This window comes from Bos taurus, chromosome 9 (assembly GCF_002263795.3).
Source record: "Bos taurus isolate L1 Dominette 01449 registration number 42190680 breed Hereford chromosome 9, ARS-UCD2.0, whole genome shotgun sequence".
NCBI classification, from domain to species: domain Eukaryota; kingdom Metazoa; phylum Chordata; class Mammalia; order Artiodactyla; family Bovidae; genus Bos; species Bos taurus.
Window position 1 is genome coordinate 59936441 of NC_037336.1, and position 26154 is coordinate 59962594.

The following is a 26154-nucleotide window of genomic DNA, read 5'->3' on the forward strand; positions in this document are numbered from 1 at the left end:
CCACAAGCTGAGATTCAGCTAGGCGTGGATGTGACGGCAGGTCTCACCTCCCGAACAGAGTCTGTGCATTCAGTTGCATTGCCCAATTTTCCTGAAGTTGCACATACCCATATGATGAGCCAGAGGAGAGAGGAGAGTAACAGAGGCTGCATCGCAGGGAGCAACTTCAGAACCCCAGAGAGGAAAGGAGAACAAAACCCCCTAAACAATGAAGAAACCCACTGGGCAGGAAGGGTAGGCTGGATGCTGCTATGAGAGCTTGGGTATCAGGAGAGAATTGTGGTTTGGGGTACAGTCTGAGAACTCTACCTGAAAGCTTGAAGCTGTCTTTCCCAGTCTCCCTTCCTTCTTCCAACCCTTCCCAGGCAGGGGGAGGATGTATAATACAACCGAAGATCACTATCATTTGCCATGGCAACCACCCATCCCCAGATCTCCTGGACCAGAGGAGACTGGAAGGAGAAGACACTTCCCCAGGACAGAGAAGCATAAGAGTGTGTAAACAGAAGCCCTGAGGTATATCGGAGGGCAGGGCTGGTCTGTGCCCTGCGTGGGCTATGCTGGTGGGCTATGCTGGTGGGAAACCTCACTGAGGGTTAAACTGGTAGCCAGCACAGCAGAGGGCAGAGCCTCAGAAGCTGTGATGGCTAATTTTATGTGTCAACTTTACTGGGCTCGGGGATGCCCAGGTGGCTGGTAAAACATGATTTCTGGGTGTGTCTGTAAGAGGTGAACAATTGAATCAGTAAACTGAGTAAAGAAGCTCATCCTCCCCAATGTGGGCGGGCACCATCTAATCCACTTAGGGTCTGAACAGAACAAAAGGCAGAGGAGAGGCAAAATTTCTCTTTCTCCAGGAGCTGGGACATCCATCTTCTCTTGCCATTGGACGTCAGATCTCTTGATTCTTGGGTCTTTTGTGCGTGTGCATATGAAGTCACGTCAGTCATGTCCAACTCTTTGTGACCCCATCGACCTCAGCCCGCCAGGTTCCTCTGTCCATAGGATTTCCCAGGCAAGAATACTGGAGTGGGTTGCCATGCCCTTCTCCAGGGGATCTTTCTGACCCAGAGCTAGACCTGCGTCTCTTGCATCTCCTGCATTGGTAAGCAAGTTCTTTACCACTAGCACCACCAGGGAAATTTGGGTCTTTAGACTCTAAGTCAATAATTCCACCAGCTTTCCTGGTTTTCCAGCTTGACGATGGCAGATTGTGGGACTTCTCTGCTTCCACAACCATGTGAGTCAATTTCTATAATAAATCTACCATCTATCTATCCTGTTAGTTCTGTTTCTCTGGAGAATCTTGACTAATACATAAGGTAAATGAGTCACCTCCCTACACTCACCTTAAGGAGGAGTAGACCTGAGGTTTTGCCATCTGGCAAAAGAAGACTAGGAATAAGGTGACAACTAAGTGGGTGATGTTCCACGAAGAGGATGGAGGAAGTGGAGGAGATGAAAGCCGGTCACAGGGAACCAAAATCTCACCTTGCTCCCTCCCCCCGCCTTAAAGTGACTTCCCCCTTCCCACCCCCCCACCCCCAACCAGGTGACAATAACAGATCTGGTCCCCATGCTCACTCTCACCAAAATAAAAGGCACAACCAAAAGCAGAATAAACCCAATCTGAGAGTCAGGGAGTCTAGAAAGCAATCTTTGGCGTTTTGTCAGCAATAAAATGCGAGTTTCCATTTTTAATTTTGGGAAATTTCATATTGCACAATTTACTATGTCTCCTTGAGCTGCCAGTACTATTTGCCATCTATTTGGTATCTGGACCAAACCCAAGCATTTACTGGCAGAGGCTGCTTTTACTGGTTTGGGCTGTGTTGCGGATTAGTTAGAAGAATAGGCTCTGGAGCCAGACTTCATGAGTTCAAATCCTGCCTCAGTTACTTGATAGGGGTGCCTCTTAAGGAAAGCACTCCACTCCTCTGTGCCAAGATTCCTACTACCCAAGGTGGTTGTGAAGATAAAACCGAGTGACCAACTTTCCTGGTTTGCTCAGGACTGAAGGGCTTCCCTAGGATGCTGGACTTCCAGTGTAAACACTGAGAAGGTCCTGGGAAAACTGGGATGTGCCAATCACCTAAGGGAGAAATAAGCTATTGTAGGTAAAGCACTAAAAACAATGGGTGCTCAATAAATATTAGCCATTGATACTAGTGAACTTGCTATGACTGTGACTATTGCAATGGTCATTGCTTCCCCTGAACTTGGAAGTCTGGGACTAGTGTCCTGGTCTTTTCTGAAGGATAAGATCACTTCCATTTTTTCAGAGCTCTGGAATCACTGGAAACAGAGGCAAAGGTGAGGGTGGTGTGCTTATGCTGACAGCAGAGTCTGCACACACAGGGAAGATGAGCCAGACTCCAGCCTCTTCTGGCCTGGGATAATGCCAGAGGTGCCCCTGATCCTCCCCTTGTGCCCTCCCCACTCTGTGATGGGTCCACCTGAGCCATGCTGGCTGTCTGCACTGGAGATCTACAGACAGAGCATGATCTGCCGAGTGAAGACTTCTAGTCTTTGGAATCAGATTTCTCCTTGGGACACCCTGAGTCTCCCCAGAAATTCCAAGTGAATTTTGAAAAATGAAAGGACCATATGCTTGCACACTCTGATCTGGCATCCTGGGAGTTTCTATTTCTCACAAGCTCTTCAAACATTTTATCAGTGAGGCGTTTGTGAGTTTCCTCACTGCCTGGTCTTGAATGTAAGGAGAATGATGTACATGGGAGGCACTTTGGTGCAGAGCTTAGGTGTTTAGGGATTCTAGATTGCTTCAGGGTGATCACGGGCAGCTTTTCCCCTTCAAATCTTGGCTCCCACAATTGCCAAGTTGAGATAATAATTGCTAAGATTTACAAAGCATTTACTATGTGCTGAACAACTAATATATCTTAATTAATCCTTTAAGACAAATCAAAGGTTACACATTTTAAGAATCCCTTTTATAGAAATTTGAGGCACAGAGAGAAGTAACTTGTCCAAGGTCACACAGCTTGCAAGGAGAAGAACCAGATTCAAATTTGAGAAGTCTGGCTCCAGAATCCAAACTTTCAACAAAGTGTATTCTGACTCTATGCCCACCTCACTGGCTTGTTGCAACAAATAAAGTAACACAAAGATGCTTAGCATATAGTAAGCACTAAGTAAATCTTTGTTGTTGTTTTTTTTTTTTTCAGGGTAGGGGGCTGAAAAGATAGTCAAGATAAATGGTTCAGCATAATCTTCATCCACATATAAGAACAGACAATGAGTCTACTAAGCTAGCCTGACATTATTAGAAAAGTTGAACTAGTATCTACTGAGCATGTACCCAGTGACTATTGCTATACAAAGAACCTTGGGTGGAGTTGTGAGTGAAACCAGACACTGTTTCTACACTCCTGAAGATTACTGCACAGAGAAAGAGATTAAAATTGAGCAAAGTGTTCCACTCAGAAAAGAGGAAAATGAACAATCCAAAAAGGAAATTAAGAAAACTGGCAATCATTTCTTGGCTATGACACCAGAAGCACAGGCAACACAAATAAAAGTAGATAAACTGGACTACATGGATAATTAAAAACTTCTGTGCATCAAAAGACAATCAAAAGAGTGAAAAAGCAACCTATAGAACAGGAGGGAATATTTGCAATTTATATATCTGATAAGGAGTAAACACCCAGACTATATAAAGAACTCCTACAACTCAACAAGAAACTAAATAACGTGATCAAAAAACTGGCAAAGAACTTGAACAGACATTTCCCCGAAGAAGACATACAAATGACCAACAAGCACATGAAGAAGTGCTCAAGGTCGCTAATCTGAGAGAAATGCAAATCAAACCACAGTGAGATACCACCTCATACTCCTCAGGATGGTGACTGTCAAAATCACAAAAACAAAAATAACAAGCATTGGCAAGGATGTGGAAAAACTGGTACCTAATGTAGTCAAATTCATAGAGAAAACAAGAAGCGTGACTGCCAAGGGCTGAGGAAGGGAAGAAATGGGAGTTGATGGGTAAAGAGTTTTCGTTTTTTAAAAGATTGTTTTGATGTGGACTGGTTTTAAAGACTTCACTGAATTTATTACAGCATTGCTTCTGTTTCATGGTTTGGTTTCTTGGCCGTGAGGCATGTGGGGTGTCAGCTCCCCAACCAGGGATGGAACCTGTACCCCATGCATTGGAAGCTGACCTCTTAACCACTGTATCACCAAGGAAGTCTCCAGAGTTTTCTTTCCTTTAGCAAGATGAAAGGAGTTCTGGAGAAGGATGGTGGTGATGGCTGCACAGAAATGGGAATGTACTTAACTGAACAGTACACTTTAAAATAGTTAAGATGGTAAGCTTTATGTTACATGCATTTTACCACAATTTTAAAAGATGCGTTTAAAAAGAGGAGTGGAACGTATGTGTAATGAATGCCGCAAAGGATCTGGGTTCAAGGTACACATAAGGCAGCCCTGACCTGGCTGGGAGGGTGGGTGAGAGAAGTTTCACTACGTGCAGAGCTGGGTGAGTAGGAGTTTGCTGGGGCAGGAAAGAAGCAATGAGAAAAGCATTGCGAAGTCCTTGTGAGGTGAGGGTGCTTCACTCATTTGGGATGGTTTACTAATTATCATTTAAGTACAAACATTTGTTTCCACCTGGTTATTTCTACCTTTTTCTTTTTAAACTGAGACATAGCTTACAAACAAAGATTGCAAAATCTTAAATGAACTGCTCAGTGTATGTAGTACCAACGCTTTGAATCAAATAACAGTCAAAAGGAGTATTGCCATGCTTCCGTCCCCCTTCCTGGCCCTTTCCCTGGAGACAGTAGGGGGCAGGGGTGAGGAGACATCAACAGAGAGCTGGTCCAGAGGGAAGGAGACCAAAGAGATGTGACAGCTAAACAAAACCATGATCCTGAACTGGATCTTGGACCAGAAAGGAAAAAGATGTTGTTGGGACAGTTGGTGAAATCTGAATAGAGTCTCTGGATTGGCTGTCAGGGTTACAGCAATGCTGACTTCCTGATTTGGATGACAGAGTCATTGTCTTTTGAAAATATTCTCTCACCCATTTAGGAGTTGATGGGCATGATGCTGAAATGAAGTGAAAGTCACTCAGTCGTGTTCGACTCTTTGTGACCCTGTGGACTGTACAGTACATGGAATTCTCCAGGCCAGAATACTGGAATGGGTAGCCATTGGCTCCTGCAGGGAATCTTCCCAACCCAGGGATCAAACACAGGTCTCCCACATTGCAGGCAGATTCTTTACCAGCTGAGCCACAAGGGAAGCCCATGATGCTGAAACTTGCTTTCAAATATTCAGAAAAAGAATAACAATAATAAGTGTGTATGCAGATACCTATAGATAGAAAGGGGGAGAAAGAGAGAAAACACACAAATGTGTCAAAATATTAACAATCGGGATATCTGAGCTGGAGGTGATAGGGGAGTTCTATGTATTAATCTTGCACCTTTTCCAAAAGTTTGTAATTATTTCTAAGTAAGATATTTTTCAAAGATATTCTTTATGATTGAAAGGAACCCACAGGTGAGGCTGTAGGTAACACAAGTGAGATCAGAAAGGAATAGCAACGTTGTCTATCGCTGAATTTGAAAAAAGAAAGTTTGGGAGAAAAGAAATTCATAGTGTTTCCTGTTGTTCTTTTCAGAGTGAAGTAGGCTATCCTGAAACGAACTCACCGGAGGTTACAGACATTAATACATAAGCACTCTGATTCACCATCTGCTTAGGTTCACATGAACTGTTCATCAGACCTGGGAATTTGGGTCCCTTTTCTGGATCACCGCCCAGCACGATTCCGAAACATATCCTAGACCAAACTTCACACCGCCCTTTCCAGCCTCAGAAAAATGAAGGATGGAGGGAACCTAACAACAGGATCTGGCTGACGATGACGACAAATCTGGGCAAAGTTGTAAATCCAGAAGGTGCTGAAGTGAAACTGGAACAAACACAGGGACTCGGTGTTTTCATTCATCTGCAAGATCACCCAACGCCCCGTTCAAGTCTGGGCACGAGTCACCAGGTTTCCACACACACCTACCCCCTGAAGTGCAGTGAGGTGAGCACCTGGGCGTGTGGTGCCGAGGCAGACTTCTGTAGGAAACACCTCGCAAAACGGAGAGAGACGAGGCCCGGATCTCGGTCATCCACGCAGGCGCCGTGCCTGACGCACGCACGTTGCAGGACAGCTGCGCTGACCAGCGCGTGGCTGTTACCAGCGTTCAGGTTGGATGCCCTTGTGTAATTATATCACATAAACAAGTTTGTTTTTTAAAAACAGATTGAAAGCTCTAAGTATAGCCTATTAGATTTTTTGGGGGAAACTGCTATAGGATTAGTGAACTCAGCTCTGTGCCCCTCAAAAACTCAGAAGCTGGATTGAGAGGGGGGGGAATGTAGAATTAGTATTAACACATTGGTATTAGAATAAAAGCATCCAGGCTTTCTTTTCATAGTCATTAGAAAATTGTCAGATTACTTCTGTCTACAACCAAACTTCTTCAAGTTTCTTAAGCAAATATGTGATGATTGGTGAAAATAATCCATTTATTGACCAAAAAACATCTTTATGAGGTGGGCAAAGGAAGAGACAAACATTGAAATTTTACTTACTCATTTAAAAAAAGCTAGGCATTGCAACAAGCTCTGAGGGGGACAAGAGAATATTGCTAGAGTTACTTATTTTAAAAAGGGGAAAGGAAAGCAATATTATTATTATCATTGTCATTATTATTACCAATACTATTAGTTTGCTTATTTGAGCTTTGAACTCATCACCCTCTTCCTGTGGGAAACAAAAATCCAGCTCTCAACCCGTTTTCTTACTTATCCCTAACTCTCAAAATTTTATCATTGTCCTTTCTTTGATGATAATCCAGTTCATTTTCAGGTTCCACTTTTCTGAGTAGATATCTGATGACTGCCCATCTGTCCTCCAGATTATGTTTAATGCTCAAAATGAGCACAAGTGTCTGAGTTTCTCCTGTCCATCCATGGCTACTCCTGCCCACCCAGAGTTCTGGATTCATGCTATATTTCCTCCTTCATATCCTGTGCATCTGTATTTACTCCATCCTTTCATCTCCAGTCTCTTCTTCCTACCAGTCTCTCTGCCTACCTCCGTGTCTTTCTCAGTCCCTCCAGGGACCCACATCTCCCATTCATTCTACCCCTCCCCATGAAGTGGGTCTAGAATCTCCCCTATTGTCCCTCCAGACTTTTCCTTTTCATGGGATGCTGTTCCTAGACCCCTCCTTGAAAAGTCCTCCTTGCTTTTGCTGATGTGCCCATCTCTGGACCATCTCCCCTCCAGGTAGCTCCATTCCTGCCCAACCCATCCTCAACACTGCTTTTAGAGTTCTAGCCCCAGACCTCATTCCTCTTCACTTCATTTTACCAGAGTGCTTTTTCTCTCCTCCCACATCCCAGGATCAGCTCTTCCCTCTGGTTGTTCCTCCCTCTCCCCATTCCCTCAAGCAGGTGATCCTTACATCTTGAATATCTCTGAATGTCTTTCAGTAGACCCCTTCCTTTTGGTCTAAGTTCCATTCCATGCATTGGTTTGGGCTCCTATCATCTTGTTCCCGGATCTCTGCTACTGTCTCCAGCTCCTCTGGCCCCTTCACGCTGCTTATGCTGTGTTCTTTTCTAAAACCAAAACTGATTATGCCCCTTTGACAGCTGGCAACTGCTCGTTGAAAGCCACCCAGCCAGGCTTTCCTGTATCTCCAAGCATCTTTGAAGACACAGATAAAGAGCATTTTCCTACAGTGCATTGATTTTAATAAAAGATTTTGAGTGTGGGAGGAGAAATTTTAGTCCTAATGGACACCAAATTATTTAAATAAGAGTTTATAGTAAAATCAACTCTTGTTCATCATAGAGGCAACAGAAGTTTAGTTGAATTCTTTAACATGTAACAGGAGATTTCACAGACATGCTATGCTTGTAGAAGAGCATTTGGGGCCATTTTCCAGGATTCCTAGCTGTTAGCATCCTATCTCTGCCATTTTACAAGCATGTCCCTGGAAAGTTGAAGAGGCATTGTGACCTATGGATAAAATTAAATCTTCATGCTTTTGATCCACATCCACCTCTCTAGTCTTATATTGTGCTGCTGGCTGTTACTTTTAACATCCTACAATTCTTGAACTTTCAGTATCCCAATTTCCCTGCCGAGAATGACCTTCCAACCTCTATGTTTGACAAAATCTCCTTGTCCTTCAGAATCAAGGAATCAGGGAATGTATGAAAGAAGTGAAGGCAGGCGGATAAGTGATTGCTTTCTAACAGATACAAGATTTTGGCCAATGAGAGGGGCTAGGAAGGAGAAACATATTTCTCAAAAACCTTGTCACCATGACAATGGCCCTTCCTCGCTGCAGTAGGGCTCCTTGTTGGCTGTCACAGCAGGCAGTGTCTCCCATAACTTTCTGATCTACTTTTCTTGATGTCATAATGTCTTAACTCCTTCCTAAGACTCCAACACATGGATGGTTTGGTCAGACTAAAGTCCAGCCTCTGGGGATACTTTGGTGTTGAGTGTCCAGCCACTTTTCCTCCTCTCTGAATCCTTCCCAGCCTTGATGTTCAACTCAAATTCCATCTTCTCAATGAAAACCTTCCTGGCTGTTTCAACCCTCATAAAAAAATTTTTTTCCCTCTTAACACTTACAACACTTAAGTTCTTATTAGAATTTAATTACACACATCTTGAATTTTATAACTTTTATTGGCTTTCTTTATTGCAGAAGTAATACATTTATATTAGAGAAAAAAAAAACAGTTAAGCAAAAAGAAAAACCACTCATAAGCTCTACTTTAACACTGGCTGTATATCCTTCCACACTTTTTTTCTATGGCCACTTAGACAGTTTTTCCACTTTGGGGATCATACTGCTTTGCAGTTTTTAAAGAAAATGTACTAATAAAGCACTAAAACACCAATATACATACTTTTTCAATGTCATTTTTTATGAATCTGTGATATTCACTTTTATATATAAACCACCACTAATTCAGCCAGTCCTCTGCTGTAGGCATTTAGATTTTTCCATTTCTTTTTTGCCATCATACAAAAAATCTTTTTGTATATTCTTAATTTTTTCAATAGTATAAATGCTAATAAATATCATTTCTATGTAAATAATGTTAAACCTTAATATAAGTAATGCATGAAATAATTAATAAAATTAATTAAATATAAAATCACTACATTTGTCCACTGTTTCATTTATGTTAGCTTTGACTTTCTACCTAAATTTAAGTGTCCTAAGGATAGGATCTAGCGTTTTCTAATTTTTCATCTCTCATCAGCACAACAGATATTCAACTGTGCCTGAAGAAGAATTTTACTTCACTTAAATTTTTAGATAATAGTGGTATCAATTCTTCATTGTAATAGAAGATCTTGGGCTATGTTACCATGGATAATGATGTAAGAACGTTTTTTTCTCCTAAAGACTATTTCCAGTCCTTCTTAGGAACTAAGGTGAACTTTGAGGGAGATAAAGATGTGATAAATAAGACAAATGAGTAGTTAAAAAGCAAAAAGGCTGCCAGCTAAATTTAACAATAGCTAGCAGTAAAATTTCTGCATGGTCCTAGTTACTCTGAAAAATTACAACACTCTCTAGTTTGGAATACATTGATTATTTTTCAAAACTTGTATGAGAGTTTATATGATGAGAAATAAGTCTTCTTGGCAATGTCATCTCCATAAAGACTCGAGTGCTGCTGCTGCTGCTGCTAAGTCGCTTCAGTCGTGTCCGACTCTGTGCGACCCCAGAGACGGCAGCCCACCAGGCTCCCCCGTCCCTGGGATTCTCCAGGCAAGAACACTGGAGTGGGTTGCCATTTCCTTCTCCCGTGCATGAAAGGGAAAAGTGAAAGTGAAGTCGCTCAGTCGTGTCCGACTCTTAGCGACCCCACGGACTGCAGCCTTCCAGGCTTCTCTGTCCATGGGATTTTCCAGGCAAGAGTACTGGAGTGGGGTGCCAGTGCCTTCTCCGAAAGACTCTAGTAGTGACCCTCAAAGTCCATCTGAGCTGCCCAGTAGTCCTGCTACCTTGTGCTGCACTAGCCCACTTTTCCTCTCTCCTCCAACTCCTACACCCTTCCCTTCTCCACCACCAGCTGATGACCTCACTTCTCAATCTCCTAAGAAAACAGAATCACCCAGACGAGGATTCCTGGCATCTCCCACCACCCCAGACCAGCCTCCCTGAGCATCCCTACCTGAGCTGCCTTCCTTGTTCTTGTGGGGGATGAACTGACCCTACCTGACTCAAGAACTTCACTCTAGAAGTTGTCCACTCTTTCTTGACTTCAACAGTTTCCCCTCTTGACTGAATTATTCTTACCAACAAGGTCTAATTTCTCCCATCACCCTCTACGCATGTCTCCATTTTGTCTTTCACAGCAAAGCTCCTCTAGAGAGTGGTTCACATCCACTGCCTCTACTTTCTCTCCTCCCAGTATCTCCCAGACTCACTTCAGCCAGGGTGAGTCCATATCACTCCCTGCTGTCAAAGACACCAGCGCTCTTCAGATCATTAAAAATCAGTGGGGGGACTTCCTGGGTGGGGTCCAGTGGTTAAAACTCTGAGCTTCTGATGAAGAAACGACAGTTGCACTCCTGGTTGGGACTAAGATTGCATATACCCTGTGGAACAGCGGAAACAAACAAATAATAAATAAAATATTCAATTTAGAAAAAAGTCAATGGCATGTTCTCTTTCAATTAGACCCCTCAAAGCACTGGCACAACTGATTAGCCCCTGCTTCTCAAAACATCCACTTTCACTTGGTTTCTAGGATGCTACGCTGCCCTCTCCCCTACTCTCACTGTTGCTGTTTCTCAGTCACCTTGGCCACATCTTTATTTTATCCCTCTTCTGACCTCTAAATGCTGCCCTGCTTCAGGGCTTATCCTCAGAGCTCTTCTCTTCTCCACCCATGTTCCCAGATTTTCTGTGTTGATGACACACAGATTTCCAACTTGAGTCTAGATCTCTCTTCTGAGGTCTCAGTCTCCCATGTTTAATTGTTTACTCAATGTTTTCACTTAGACGTCAACAGGTGTCTGAAGTTTGGTGGTTGGTTGGTTGGTTGATGGTTTAGTCGCTAAGTCATGTCAGACTCTTGCAACCCCATGGACTGTAGCCTGTCAGGCTCTTCTGTCCGTGGGATTTCCCAGGTAAGAATTCTGGAGTGGGTTGCCATTTCTTTTCCAGCAGATCTTCCAGATCCAGGGATCAAACTTGGGTCTCCTGCATTGCAGGCGGATTCTTTACCAACTGAGCCACCAGAGAAGCCTGAAGTGTATTTACTTTCTCCAAATGCAAACATTTGAACTTCTCCCTCCCCTATTACCTGTTCCTTCTGTAGCCTTTCCCATCTCACAAAATGGAATTTCTGTTAATCAGCTATTTAGGCCAAAGTCTAGAATTTCCTTTGACTCCTTATTTCTCTCACATCCCACAGCTGAATCATCAGTCAGTTGCATCTGGTTTACTTTGAACATATATCTAAATTCCATTTACAGCTATTACTGCAGTCCAAATTACCATCACCTCCCTCTTAGCCTATATCAATAGCCTCCTAAGTGCTCTCCATGTTTGCACTCTTGTCTCCTCCATTTGCCAACCAAAATGATTTTTTAGGAGTCAAGGCCAGACAGGGTCCTTTCTCTGCAGAACCCCCTGTAAATTTCACCTAAACTCAAAGCCTGGCTAGCTCTCTGGCATCGTCTCCTGCCACTCTGCTTCCTGCTCTTCTGCATCAGGCACTGTGGCCACTTTGCTGTCCCTGACCACCCCACCTCAGACCTTTGCACCTGCTCTTCCCCATGTATGGAAAGCTCTCCATCAAGATAGCTCTGTTCTCTGCTCATTTATGTCTCAGACTGATATATATATATATATATATATGGTCAAGTAGTATATTTTTTATATATAAATATATATTTGGTTCATTGTCTGTCTCTCTCCCCCACCCCAATCTCATCACTAGAATGAATTCTGCATGCCAGCTCATAGAACAGTGCCTGCCACAAAGAGGTGGCTTAACAATTATTGAACAAAACACCACTCAAAACTATTCAAATCTCACCAGTTCTTCCAGGTGTTACTTGTGCAGTACTGGCTGAGATTTTATGGTTTATATATACTTCAAAACATCTGGTTTTGAAATAATAAATCTCAGTCATAATTCTAAGGAATTCGCTCAGTGAGTAGAACTCAGAACTTTCTTAAGAGAAATTTAACAGAAATTTCCTCCAGTGTTTTGCCTCCTTTTGTCTTTGATATTCTCCCTCTAAACATCTTACTCCATTCTCTCTCATCTAATTTTAACTTTGCCCTGCCATGTCTTGTTCAAGGTACAACATTTCAAATTCTGCCTAAGCAAAATGATTATATCTTCTCAACATCCTCAGATCCTTTAAGAGGGTGCTGGAGAATGAGAAAATCAAAGACTTGAGAACCGCTCACCTCTTTCTTCTATCTTCCTTTGCTCTTTTTGTCTCCTGCATATTTTAATCTTTCCTATTTTATTTTATAAAATCAAGGAGATTTATGGGGACAAAATTTACTGACTTCAGTACTATCGTACAAATTATTGTCTCTGGAAATCATATCCTGCCTTTAAGAAACCTACCACAGATGAAGCCCCTATTCTGGATCAGCACACACATCTAATTAGGTAAGAAGAAAAGTATAGCAGGAAAGGTTGAAAGTTGTAGGCATGGGAAATAAATTGACTTCTACTCAAGTTACCGCCATGAATATACAGAGGAAAGGACCTGCATCTGTTTCACATTGTAAAAGCCTTAGTGCCCAGAGCAGCATTTCAAGCCCAGAGGATGGCCAACAAATGTCCATGACAAGTATGCTAAGGCCGTCCGCCGCCTGACCTCTGCAGCAGTTCTGATAAAGAGTGTCCGGTTTTTGATTTACCATCTTAATTTTATGTGATTCTGAACATGCTTTACAGGCTTTAATTCAAATTACCCACTTCTGACTTTGAAAATGAAATAACTAACTGCCTACCAGACTTCCAGCTCCTCCAGGGCAGAGATTTTGTCTTACTGACAGAAGCCCATGGTTGCAGTCCCAGACATGACTTAGAGGTCAATTCCTTCTAATTCCACCTCCCTGAATGACTAAATGAAACAACCTATAATAGTTGCACCTCTAATTGCTGTCCCATCCCATACTTGAGAATTTCAAACTAAGAAAGCTCCCCTTCTGAGTCTTTGGCAAATAGGCTAATTGGAATGACCTAATAGCCTTTCTTGTATCCATATCCAATCCGGACCAGAAACAAGGTGGCAAGATCAGCTTCCACCAGCCACCGCCCCCCAACCCCACCCTCTCACCACAACCTATGCTAACACCCACCCTCTCACCACAATCTACTCGGATGCACCCAACTCCATTCACAGCTGGGTGGGCACAATTTGTTTTCAAAACAAATTAATCTACTCCACCCTCCTAGCGATCTTCTCAAGCCTGGCACTTGGGAGAAAACATTGCTTGGTTCTACTAAAAAGCAAAGTTATCACATTAACACTCACATGCTTACAAGGAGGAGGAATGCAGAAACATCACTGTTCAGAAGAAGACTGTAAGAAATGGCCCCGCCAAGGCAGATCATCAAAATTCTATCCTGACTGTGAGGTCAGGCAGGGACCTCTCAGAAGCCAGGATGTTTTGTCAAAAGGAGCACCAGATTCATCGAATCAGGGGACTGAGGACTGCTCCTACCCCTGGGGCCGCTGTTCATCAGAAAACTAGAGATGCTAGCAGAGGAAAATACCCAGTGTGGGTCTTGACCTATTCCAAGAGGCTCTGCAATGCTGCTAGAAAAATTACCTTGGCCCCTTCCGCTTCCTTGCAGCCATTGCTTAGCTTTCCACGCAGACGTTCAAAATGGGGCCTTTGAAAACTCTGCCCTCAAACGAAGGTGGTTCAGAGCAACACTTTGGTTGATATCACAAGACTCCCAGGGCAGCGCTTCGCTGCTTCCTCAGCATATGCCAGTGCCCATTTTACAGGGGCGATTTATGGTCCTTCTCTCAGTAGAGTGAGCCAAAGTTTTATAATCTTCATTAAAAATCAGCACCACATGTAATAATACAGAATACTGCCTGTACACAAGGGGGCCAAGTTATAGGTGTTCAGGGAAACGTGGCAGAATTTCTTGGCCCTGGCAGGCGTAAAGTTGCAGGCACCAGCACTATACTAACACAACCTCCTTTTATTGCAAATGTTCCTTCAGTCGAAGTCCTAATTACTTTCTGTAAAACCCTAACCACCATCAAGCTTTCTTCCGACAGGGCAGCCGCGCGATGGCCTTCAAGTGCAGCAGCAACACCCTGGCGGCCTCTCGAGTGGGCGGCGGAGGAGGGGGCTGGAACCCAGCAGGACTGGGGCCTCAGCTGCGAGGTAGGCTCTTGGGTAAGCTTCATAATCGCACGCGCCCCTTTTCAAACCCTGGCGTGTGGACTTAGAGGCCACCTCGGTGGGACAGGCGGAGGCCCTCCTGGAAAGGATTCAAAAGTCAGTATCAACGTCAGGTCAGAAGCTACTCTTTCACCCCGTCTGCTCCCAACAGGGGGACCGGTCAGCTTTGAGGGGCCCGCGGAGCATCTTTTCCTGCCCCTTCTTGGGAAACCGCTAGGCAAGCCCGGAAACCCAGGTCTCAAGGTCCCACTCCCCTTCCAGGGTCTAGTGCCCCGGCTCTGCCCTCTCCCCACGTGACACACCAGCCATCACCTCTCCAACCACCCCTTTCGCCCCCAGTCCTGGCCTTTCAAGGCCCCTGGGCGAGTCGCCGGCCAGGCCGGACCGAGCCAGGCGGCCAGGAGGGCCAGGAGCAGGGGGCTCTCCAGGCCGCGCGGCCGCACAAAGCCGGGAGAGCAGCGGCGGCGGCGGCGTGAGGCGCGCCCCCTCCCGCGAGTAGGCCGAGCGCGCGCCCGCCCCCTGTCCCTCCGCCCCAGCCCCTGGAGCGCCATTCGCGGAGCGGCTTACGCTAGTCGCCGGGCGTACGGCGCCCCAGCGGCCGGGGAGGTGCGCTGCCCGGCTCCCGTAAAGTTATTGTGAATGGGGAACGGGTGACGTCAGCGCCGAATGTCAACAATGTAGCGATTGAGAGTGTGGGCGTTCCGGGGAGAGCGCGAGCCGCGCGGCGCGGAGCAAACAGCGCCGAGCAGCCGCCGCCTCGCCAGCAGCAGCAGCAGCAGCGGCAGCAGCGGCAGCGGCGACGGTGCACGCCCGGGCTGCGGTCGCAGCAGCGCTAAGGCCAGCGCCCACCGCCGCCCTCGCCACCCCGCCTGCCCACTCCCGCGGCCGCCGGGCTCTCGCTTTCTCCCCGGCCTCCCCTCGACCCTTCCCCTCCCCCTTCCCGCCACTCTCGGGGGGCTGGGGACGAGCTGCCATGTGATGTGCCTCCTCTCCGTGAGCTTTCGGTGACCCCCACCCCTCCCCGATCCGCCGACTGCCGGGAGGGGGCTGCGGGCTGGGAGGACGCGGGCAAGAGGAGACGGAAAAGAACGCAAAGTTCTCTGGCGAGGTGAGTCCGTGGCCCGCGGGTCCCGGGCCCCCGCGGCGGGGCAAGTTGGCCGGTGAAGGGGCGCGAGGGGAGCGGGCTCGCGGGACTGGCGGGGAGGCGTGAGGAAGCGGCGCGGGAAGGGAGCCGCGGTTGCCGGGCGCGCACGCAGCCGCCAGCCAAGCGCCCTGCCCGCTTTGATGGCATTTTCTAGGAACGGGAAAGGGGTGGGAGCTGATCGGGCGGACGCACGGCTGCGGCCGTGCGCTCTCTCGCCCGGCTGTTTACGGCGGGCGAGGAGGCATTGTATTTTGCTCGCGTCGACGGGTGTTTTGGAACAGCAGGGGGAGGAGGAGCAGAGGGTAATAAGTCAGGCGTGGGGAGGGCGGGCTGGAGGGAGGCGCGCGTCCGCGCGACCGGAGCAGCTGTCAGACCCACGGCCCTGCGCTCGGGCCCCCGGCCCGCGATCGCGGTGCCAGGCCGGGCGGCCTCCTTCTAGCCCTCGGCGTCCGCGCCCGGGGCTGCTCCGCGAAGCTTTGCGCTCGGCTGTCAGCCGCCGCTTTGCGCTCGGCTGTCAGTCGCCGCGGGGTAGCTGAGACTACAGCGACTGGCGGGGTATCAAAGCCCAAGTTTAGGGTCCCGGGAAGAGGCAGCCCGGGGACTCTTGGCGCAGACCTCGGGCTGCGCGCTGGGTACTATCGCTGCTAGCCAAGGACCGGGTCATTGGCATGCATCCCGGGGAGGTCGAGCCGAGAGGCTCGTGCCTTCAGACAGAAAAATCTTGCACCTTCCTTTTCCACGATTCTGCATGAAATCTAAGTGCAACACACACCCCCTCTTCTCCCTGCCTGCACTTCAGTCTGCAAACCCCTTTTGGGCTCCACCTAGGAGAGGAGTTTATCCAGGGGACACCGCTCCACCGCCCCCTCGCCGAGGCGCCCTGTAGGGTCTCGCAGTTTTTCTCCTCTCACCCGGTGAGTGCTCAGGAGCCGAGCACCCATGGAGAGGGAGGCGGGCGGCGCTCCTTGAGAAGGGACTCGAGTGAGCACCTCGGTGACCTCGGTTTGGCCGGGCATTTGCAAGAATTTGGACCGTGGGAGGAAGTGGGCAGGGCCGGGTGTGTGCGTGTGAAAGGGATCGCGCACCGCAGGCTTCCAGGGTCGTGGGAGCGCGAGGTATCTGCAGCACCGTCTCGCATGTAGGCGAGTTTGATAACTTGGGGGGAAGTTCCCGCACCGCCGTCAGATGGTTTTTGTCTGTGGCCGGAGAAGGAGCGCTTCGCAATTTGCCTGTCTGGTCACCGTCGTCTCGATGACCCGTGACCCCTGGGAAACAGGAGGGACGAGGGCGCCCAACTCCGGGCTGAGCTGCGCACTCTCGGCCGCCTGGCCGGGGCGGGGGGGGGGGGGGGGGGGGGGGGGGGCGGCGGGACGTAGCGTCCCTCGGCTTTCACCTTCGCGGTCTAGTGCTGCAGTCTCTCACTCCCGGTGTAAATTTCATCTGTTGAGTGTATTTAACTAAAATGGGTAATTACTTTAGATAAAAATCCTTTCCTGCCTAGTGGGAACCTTGGCGGAGATGATGCCTAATGAGATATTTTGCTTTTGTCTGTTTAGAGTAAAATTAGAGATGTTAACTCTGATAACGGTTTTCTCAGATCATTAAAATGTAACATGTAGGAAAGGCATGTTGAGCTGCGAAGGCTCTGGCTGACATGAAAGAAGCTGTGCGGGGAAAGGCTGCCACTTGGTTGGTGGAGGGGCTATTTTGGTAAGGCAGCGGCGTCTGGCTTACAATGTGAGATTGCCCCACCCTGGTGCTCCGGCAGCTCGCAGCTTGTGAGTAAACGGCGGTTTTCATTCTTACAGGTAATAATAAATGTGAGTCAAAATGACATCTTGTTAGAATTAGCCTTCAGTCTGTAAGAGAGATGGCTAAATAACAGTGTTGCATTCAAACTGCTCTTGTGAAAGGTCTGTCAGCATTTCCGTTATAAATGCAGTTTTTCAAGAGTTTATAATTTCACCACAAAACTTTTGAGTGGCTGAAATGTTTTTCCCTTCTAGTGTTCTGCTTAAAAAAAAAAAAAATGCGATGATTGCCCACTTCCATCCTATTTGCTGTTCCTGAAACTTGAATATCATTCAGATGAGCGTCCCAGAAATGGAAAACACAACCATGGAATAAAGAAGTTTTGTTAGAATATACTTTATTTGTGCCGAGTAATATTTTCATTTTGGATTTTGGAAGGCTTTATGTTTGCCATTTGGTAATCATAAATGTGTTAATTCTGGTATCTGTCAGTTCTGCAGGTGGATTGAAATGTCAGTTCGTGTTGTATATGCCAGGATTACATGGAAGAGCATTCTCCTCATATATGTGTCTGTGAGCTCATAGCTAAATTATATGCACATCTGTTAGTTACTTATCAGTTCTTTGTATGTTGCAGGCGAAGATCTGCTATAAAGGAGAAGAGGTAAGGCAGAAAGAAAGGGAGGGAGTCAGGGACCCCCCTCTCCCCCACCCCCATAACTTTTCAGCGTTTCTAGTGCCTGAGAGAAAGCCATTCATTTTCTTTCTTTTGAATTATGCCTTTGACTCAGTTCTTCAGGCCAGTCCCTTTCAGTCACTCACCTCTGGCTGCAGTGTGAGGGGCTTAATTATTTGTAAACTGCTCTGACATCCGTGGATGAAAGGCACTGCAGAAGTGCAAAGTATTGTTATCCCGATATGGAATTTAATAATCCATTACAGTTCATCAGGAAAATGCACTTTGCAGCGATGGTGGGAAATGTTCCCACCTGATAGAGGGTAATAATAACTGCCTAAAAGTAGGGTCAGATTACAGATGAGACAATTAACTCTAGCCATGTGCTCCTCAATTTGTTGCAATTCATTTAGTGATCAAAGTGAGTCGCAGAGAGCCAGATGGTCAGGTTCACATCTCTCCTAGGCCAGCCCTTCGCTTCTGAGCCCACTGTCTGCACAAGCAACAGGACTTACTCATTAGCGCTTGTGAACTGTTCCTCGGAATTTGTGATTGAGGCTCCTGGGACGCGACAAAAGGGCCCAGGCCAATCTGTATTGTTGCGAGCAGTTTAATTTTACTTGGATTAACTCATGCTTAGTGTCTCTGGGATGGATCCAGCCTTAACAAGGGAAGAGAGAGATCCTAGTGGCTCTCTAGCTCAGCGGGGCTGGGCTCCACTGCCCTACTTTTTTGTCTACCTCAGATTTCAGGGGGTGCAGTGTCTGGCTTCTTGAAAATGTTGGCTTATACTCAGATACATAAATACCCTCCTGTCTGGCTGAGGGGTGGGGAGCAGGACCAGTTTGGTGGGCACGTGACCTGCACTGTTGCCCAGGCCCCCTCCCCTCTCAGAAGGACCTCACACGTGGTTTAATCTTCTGCTCTTGTTCTTCTTGAGATCCTTAATAATTCTGGAACATGGGACCCTTCATCTTCATTTCACACCGTCTTGAAGAGGAGGGGGCATGGCATGGAGTGGCAGGCAACCACTGCACCATCTCAGCTACTTGTCATCAGGCAGGAAGGGGTGGGAATAGTGGCTTTGTGTCTCCACACTGTCTGATTTTTCCGAGGGAAGCTGTATATCAGGGTTTTGATGTGGAATCCCCTACTTTCTAAATATTTGCTCACACCGGGTAGAAACATTGTAAGTGCCGGAGCTGGCCCGTAGGCTGTCTGGCTGCCCACTACCGAGTGAACTAGAACATCTTACTGTTTCATATTTCTGTCTTTGGCTATTTTCTAAAGGCCTGACATATCGTAGATGATTTTTGAGTCTACACCAAGTGAATGGTTAACTGTGGTCAGGAAAATTGAAAAAGGCAAAAAACCCCAAACGGAATCAAATGAAATCAACACTGAGTCCCACTCAGGGATTGATAGCTTTCTTTTTAACAGAGAATACAACGTGAAAGGCCATATAATTAATACCAAAGGCACCGTATAATCCTCCGCAGGTAAATAATCTATTTCTTTGGGTCACCTGCCCTCTGTTTAATTGTTATTGACCAGATCGGGTAACATGGCTGTTTAATGCCTGAGGACTCCTCCAGGAGAATTTGACATTTGCCAGCACCCACTAAAACAATAGCTGTGATTTGTTGAATGTTCACCATGTGCCAGAAACAGTGCTGACTCCTTTCCCTGAACATTGACTCCTCATTTCCTTCCTTGACTCCTCAAGGCAACCCTGAGAAGCAGGCACTGTGCCCATTCTACAGAAGAGGAAGGTTCTTATTGGAAAGGATTTCATCAGAAGGCAGTGTGTGTTGCCCTGACTGTCTCAAGGTTATTTCCCTGTCCTGTATACACAGTCTAGCCCAGAGTCAATGACTGGGCATGGCGTTGGGAGTCATAGCATGCAGAGAACCCAGTCTCTACCCTAGAGTACAAGGAATAGGGAACAACGTAAGACGCAGCATAATCTGTCAACATCTGTGATTCATACAGCAAGCACTGCATCTGCCTCCCTGTCTCCTTTCCGTGTCAGGAAGGTTCCAGTGACATAGGACCCTATCAGAAGCACAAATAGTTCAGAAGTCAGGGCTGGTTGCAAAAACTGGCATTACTCTGGAGAAGAAAAGAAGCTTTCGGCAGAGCTGAAGCCGTGTTAGGGAAAGCAGCACCAAGGCTTTTGGAATGATAGAAAATCCCTCCTGGATTGCCAGTGACAGCATATGACCTATTCTTGTCCCATTTTTAAATTTCATGTAAATATTTACACATTGTTCAAGTCAAAACTGAAACCTGCTGTGAACTAAACATTTTGTAAACTCAGATTGCCCAGAATTATTACTCATCTGTTTTTTTTTTTTTTTTTTTGGTCTGTGATGATATCTAATAGAAAAGTAGTTCTTTCTTTGTCAATTTAAGGTTTTTACTTCCCCCAATCTTTTGTTTTTTTCTTGTTAATTTCAAATGTCAGTTTCTCTAAGACTGAAACTTACTCTCACCATCAGCATGCTACTCAGCTTCCCTAAAGCTGGAAGTCTCAGAAGCACCAGTGTGTCCTTTTCAAGGACCATTTCTTTTCTAAAGAATATGGAAATTGAACTCAGTCCTACGAGTGGCACTACTTCAAAAATCAGGCAGGAATGTTGCCTTTGTTTTTCCTTGAGCTACTTTTTTCCAAAATAATAAATCTTCCTGATCTGAAAGCATTTCACGTACTTCTTCATCCTCGTCATTGGAATTACAGCCAAAATGTCTCTCAGTCTTCCCCAGTGACCTCATAATCACGACTTCTCCAGCATATTACCCTGGTTAACTTCTCTTTTGTTCCTCAGCCTGATTATAAATTGGCCTTTGGTTCTGAGATGTGTCATTTGCCTCCCTGACCTCTTTGTTCCACTCCTGGTGGCGGGAGGACAGCACTGATGCCCCTGCCCGTGGCTGCCTGGTTACTGGTTCCCTCTCCTGCCTGTGTCAGCTTTCATCTTCCCTTTTTCCAAGCATTGCCATCCTCCTATTTCCAGTTTCCCCATACTTCTCGTGATTATCTTCATTTATTCCCGAGCCTACTACAGCTGGCATGTGGACAGACTCCAGCTTAGTGCAGAGGGAAGCATCTGCATTTCCAAGTCCATTGTCAAAACTCCAGTCCATCCTTTTGTCTCTCCCTCGCCACTTTCTGTGGATGCTTCAGGGGTTTCCTCAGGCTGCATGTGTCTACCCCGTAGAAGGCTTAGACTTTGGAGTTTAAAGCTGGGAGAGCCCAGTGTGGTTATTCCTGTTCTTATACGTAGAAAAACAAAGCCAAGGTGCTGCTCAGCGACTTTGCTTAGTCTCCCAGGATCTACACATTATAGGCAGGTTTTATATTATTCCCATCCTGTATTCTCCTAATTATCGGGAGCTCGTGGATGGGATAAAATGGGCCAGGTGTCCAGAAATGGCATTCTTTAGAGGCAAGTGGCTCATTCATTCACTAAACAGATATTGAGTATCCCTAACATGGCAGATGTAGTGCTAGGTGAACATGATGCTTTTGGGGAGCAAGCCCAATCCCGGCCCTGACCTCATGAAGCACCCCATCTAGTAGGAAGGATGACATTTATCAGATAGCCACAGATGACTTACTGCAGACTCAGAGAAGGAAAGGTATTATATGCACTGGAGGATGTACTGGAGGGACGTGACCTTGTTGGGAGGTTGGGGCAGCCCTGCCCAAGGAATTATGGAGTCAGCTGCCATCTGAACCTGTCTGAAACTAGCTAGTTTTCCCCCTAGTCTCCCTAGACTGTAAAGAAGGCTGAGCGCTGAAGAATTGATGCTTTTGAACTGTGGGGTTGGAGAAGACTCTTGAGAGTCCCTTGGACTGCAAGGAGATCCAACCAGTCCATCTTAAAAGAAATCAGTCCTGAATATTCATTAGAAGTACTGATGCTAAAGCTGAAACTCCAATCTTTTGCCACCTGATGAGAACAAAGAGCTGACTCATTGGAAAAGATCCTGATGCTGTGGAAGATTGAGGGCAGGAGGAGAAGGGGATGACAGGATGAGAGGGTTGGATGGCATCACCGATTCAATGGACATGAGTTTGAGTAAGCTCCAGGAGACAATAAAGGACAGGGAAGCCTGGTATGCTGCAGTCCATGGGGTCAAAAAGGGTTGGACATGACTGAGCGACTGAACAACAACAAGTCTCCCAAGCCTATTAATTCACTCCTATCTGTGGCCCTTTGGAATATTGCATAAACCATGGTATAACGTGTTGAGTCATTTTGGCCAATAATGGTTTCTGTATACAGAGTCCAGAATTGATTTATTTACCTGTGTCTTTAGAACCTGATAAAAACAGAATTAATTGCCAAGAATATTGTTTGTTTCCCTACTGGAAAAAAAAAAAAATGCAAGTTAGCATTCTTATTTTGGGCATGTTGAGGGTCATTTTGACAATATTTGAGTGATTAGAAGCTTCAGGCATGCCCTCCCAGTTGTCTAATATGCGTGGGCTTGGGGGCAAGGGGCTTGGGTGAAAATGAGAGTCTGGCTGATCAGAAGCCCCTGTCTGTCCCAGACCGGACAGGTCTCCAGCCTCTGCAGACCCAGGATGATTATACAGACTGTTCTTAGCACAATTTAGGAGTGCAGACAGCATCTGTTTAAAACAAATGGACTTATTATGTGCTAAAACTCCTCTATTTTCTTTTTTTCCTATTATAGCTAACCTGTGTTGGGAGCCTTATATGTGTTTTTCATATCAACTATTTAATTCATATAACCACCCAGAGGCAGGTGTGATCATTAAAGACTGAGGCACGGATGTCACTTGGCTAATGAGTGGCTGAGCTGGGTTTGGACACGAGGAGTCTGATGCTAGAACCTGTTTTCTTAACCACCTGTTGTTCTGCACCTTCTCTTCCTTTTTGCTCTCCATCACATCTCAGAAGTGGAAATATAGGCCATCTCACTCTACTGGATATTTTATTGACATCTATCTGAAAGATAAAATTGAAAAATAATTTCTCAGTGAGCCTGAGTGAATGCATCCTTTGTCTTTCTTCTTTCACCTAACTCACTTTCTGATAATTGCATTCCTCAGTTCTCAGTGTCCGTCTGAGGTTTCAGAGGATGGAAGTGATAACATGTCAAGACACAGGAAGAATTAGACACAGAACATGAATCCTATGACTCTGTTCCCAGGGTTTTTCTGTAACTCACGCTCCTACCCTCTTGTTATGTGAAGAATTTGTTTATAGCTTTCTTTTTTTTTTTTTCCTACTGAGGAGGAAGAATTTCATTCAGAACCAATTCCATCAGAGTTCCTAATGAGAAATATTAGCTGCTAGTAACAGATAAAAACAGGTAACCTTTGCTCCATTCTAGTCAATTTCAGGAAGAGATTATCTTGCCAGATTAGCATGTTGCAACTCTCAACAGGAGATTTGAATGATTTTAAAGGACTCCGCTAGGCAGTTGGTTCGGTAGTGACCCCGATTACCCTGGGTTTGCAGGGTGACTGTTTAGAATGCTGACTCAGCTGTGTCCTGGGCTGGATGTCCAAGTTGTCATCTTTAAGTCAAGTGGCATTATCCTTGGAGTTGCTGGAACATTAAGCATACGCTTGAAGCTCAATTTGGGAAATGATCAAGCATATGACTGTACTGTGCTTATTTTTCAGTATTTAGTTCAAATTTTGGAGATGGCTAAATGGGGAGATGCTTAGTGTGTCACTGTTGGAGGTTTTAAGTGATTAAAAAAATCAAGCAGATGAGTGCATAAAGATTTCTATGCAAACAATGATGAGCTTAAATTAAAGCTGCTGATTTAGTATGAGAATTACTTGCACTGATTTGTAGAACATCTATAGAGGTTCAGGCTTCCATATTATGCAAATGAATGAGCCCTGAAGAGTCAAACTGTGAAAAAAAATGAAATTAACTATAAAAGATATTATTACCCATTCAGCAAGTGGAAAATGTAGACTTACTTAGAGTTAACCCTTTTCATGTATTTCCTTGAGAAGATTGGCATCGGGGTGATGATCTTGACAGCATTGTAAAGAAGCCATGCAAGGCTTGCTCTTAGTTCTCCCAGTGTCCACTTTCTGTCCTGACTTCTCTCTCTCCTCTGCTCCCTTTAGGCCACTCAGTGCACTTAAACAGTCCCCTTCTTCCCTTTCAAAACCAATCTCATAAAAGGATTTTATGAAAACTTTTGTCTTTTGTTGTTGTTTAGGTGTGGAGTCGTGTCTGACTCTTTGCGACCCCATGGACTGAAGCCTACCAGGCTCCTCTCTCCATGGGATTCTTCAGGCAAGGATACTGGAGTGGGTTGCCGTGCCCTCCTCCAGGGGATCTTCCCAACCCAGGGATTGAGCAGCAACAACCTAGTGTATTACTTCTTTCTGAAGGATCAGCTTATTAATAGGAGATAAACTAAAAGAAGTAAAAGCCCTAGCAGTGGGGCTAGTAGAATCTCATACACTGGTAACCTGGTGACGGTAGGAAATTTCTGAGTAAAGAGAAGGCTCTATATAAATCCAACCGTGGAGACAGAGAATATGGACAAGCAGATTAGAATGTATAAACCACAGTATTACAAATATGAAGAGCAGATGATTTTTAATGTGATAGTATGTTTGTCAGAAAGCATCATCTTTCTCTTGCCAGACACTTGATCTGATTGCATAAACCTGGGTAGCAAGATGGTGTGTTATTTGACATTTAAACGGAGGTTCAGGGGAAAACCACTTGGTCTGTAACTAGGAATTTTTGTCAGTCAGTCAGTAGCAGTGAACCTGAAATACTCTATTATCTTTAAATGTTGAATTTTAAAAGAAAAAAAAAAGAGAATGGATTTCACCCATCTGCCTCCCCACCCTACACTTCTATTGATTAAAAATTGAGTTGATAAGTCTATTTCAAAAGTGACATGCCCCATGCTATGAGCATGACTAGTGGTGACAACTGGACATTTGGAGAGGCTGACTGTTTAAGGAAATCATGCTTTTTAAAATTTTTAAATTTTTATTGTCTTGGCATGTGGGATCTTAGTCCCCTGACCAGGGATTGAACTTGTGCTCTCTGCGTTGGGAGCACCGAGCTTTAACCACCTGACTACCAGGGAAGTCCCAACCCTCCTGCTTTTAGATAGACGTGTTGCCTTCTGAACACCCAGTCGTGATGAGTCTGAACTGGCTTCCATTTTACCCCTCCCCCATGCAGACTCCCCCAGCAACCATGCTATGTTGAGTTGATGGCGCCATCTAGTGTCAGTCTGTGGAAATGCCCTGTACTCATCTTTCATTCTCTGGGGGTCTGATCTCTTGGGTAGCTGGGTAAGGAGAGTCCCTCCCTGCTCTCTGGAGTACACTGTCTAGTAGGGAGACCTCTCCCTAATTCGTACTCTTCTTCTGTCTTCTGTTTAGTACTGCCTCTGTGCCTTCCTCTGTCTCTGACGCCATTTCTTTCTGGTCTCCTCTCTCTAGTACCCCCTCTCTGTAGCTCTTCTTCCTTTCTTTTTCTTTTTTTCTGTTCCAACTCTTGGTGAATTTTTTGGAACAACAGCAACAAAAATTTGAAACTCACAGATGATAAACGATTTTCCTGATGAAATGTTATGGCAAAATAGGAGAGTGTCATGCATTTTAAAGTGGAATTAACCACGAAAGGTCATATTGGAGAACGAGAGTGAAACTGGACAAAGTCCGAAAGTCTCACCTAGAAGACTGCCTCTAATTAGGTGCTTCAGTCACTCAATAATGTTTTCTTTAGTTTTTAATTGGCTTTAGAACTATTGTTATAGTATTATTTTCTCTTTTAAAACTACAAATGTAACCTCTGACTTGAATTTTAAATTTGAGACAACCTTCATGGAATATCCTGAACATCATGGTGTTTCTGTGTGGGACGATGTGTTCTGAATTCCGAATAATCCGTTTCCCTCTGGAGTTTTGGGTCCTGTATTAAGTGAGAGAAAGGAGGTGAAAAGTCATGTAGGAGCCAGCCTGAGATGTGATTACACCAGGATGTTCATGGGATCCGAATTTGTGTACAGGTTTAAGCACATCAAACAATAAATTTTAAATTTCCACTTGTGTTAAACATCTCTACATT

The 26154-nt window shown here is 45.5% G+C and overlaps 1 protein-coding gene across 3 annotated transcripts in view; it reads left to right on the forward strand.

The window, feature by feature from the left end:
• The first annotated feature begins 15497 nt into the window (after nt 1-15497).
• The window catches only part of BACH2 (BTB domain and CNC homolog 2), a 395373-nt gene continuing 384716 nt past the window's right edge, over nt 15498-26154 (forward strand). For all 3 annotated transcript variants that reach the window (XM_059889877.1, XM_059889876.1, XM_024996978.2), the window contains exon 1: nt 15498-15588. The gene's annotated coding sequence lies outside the window, so the exon portion shown is untranslated. The remainder of the gene's footprint in view (nt 15589-26154) is intronic.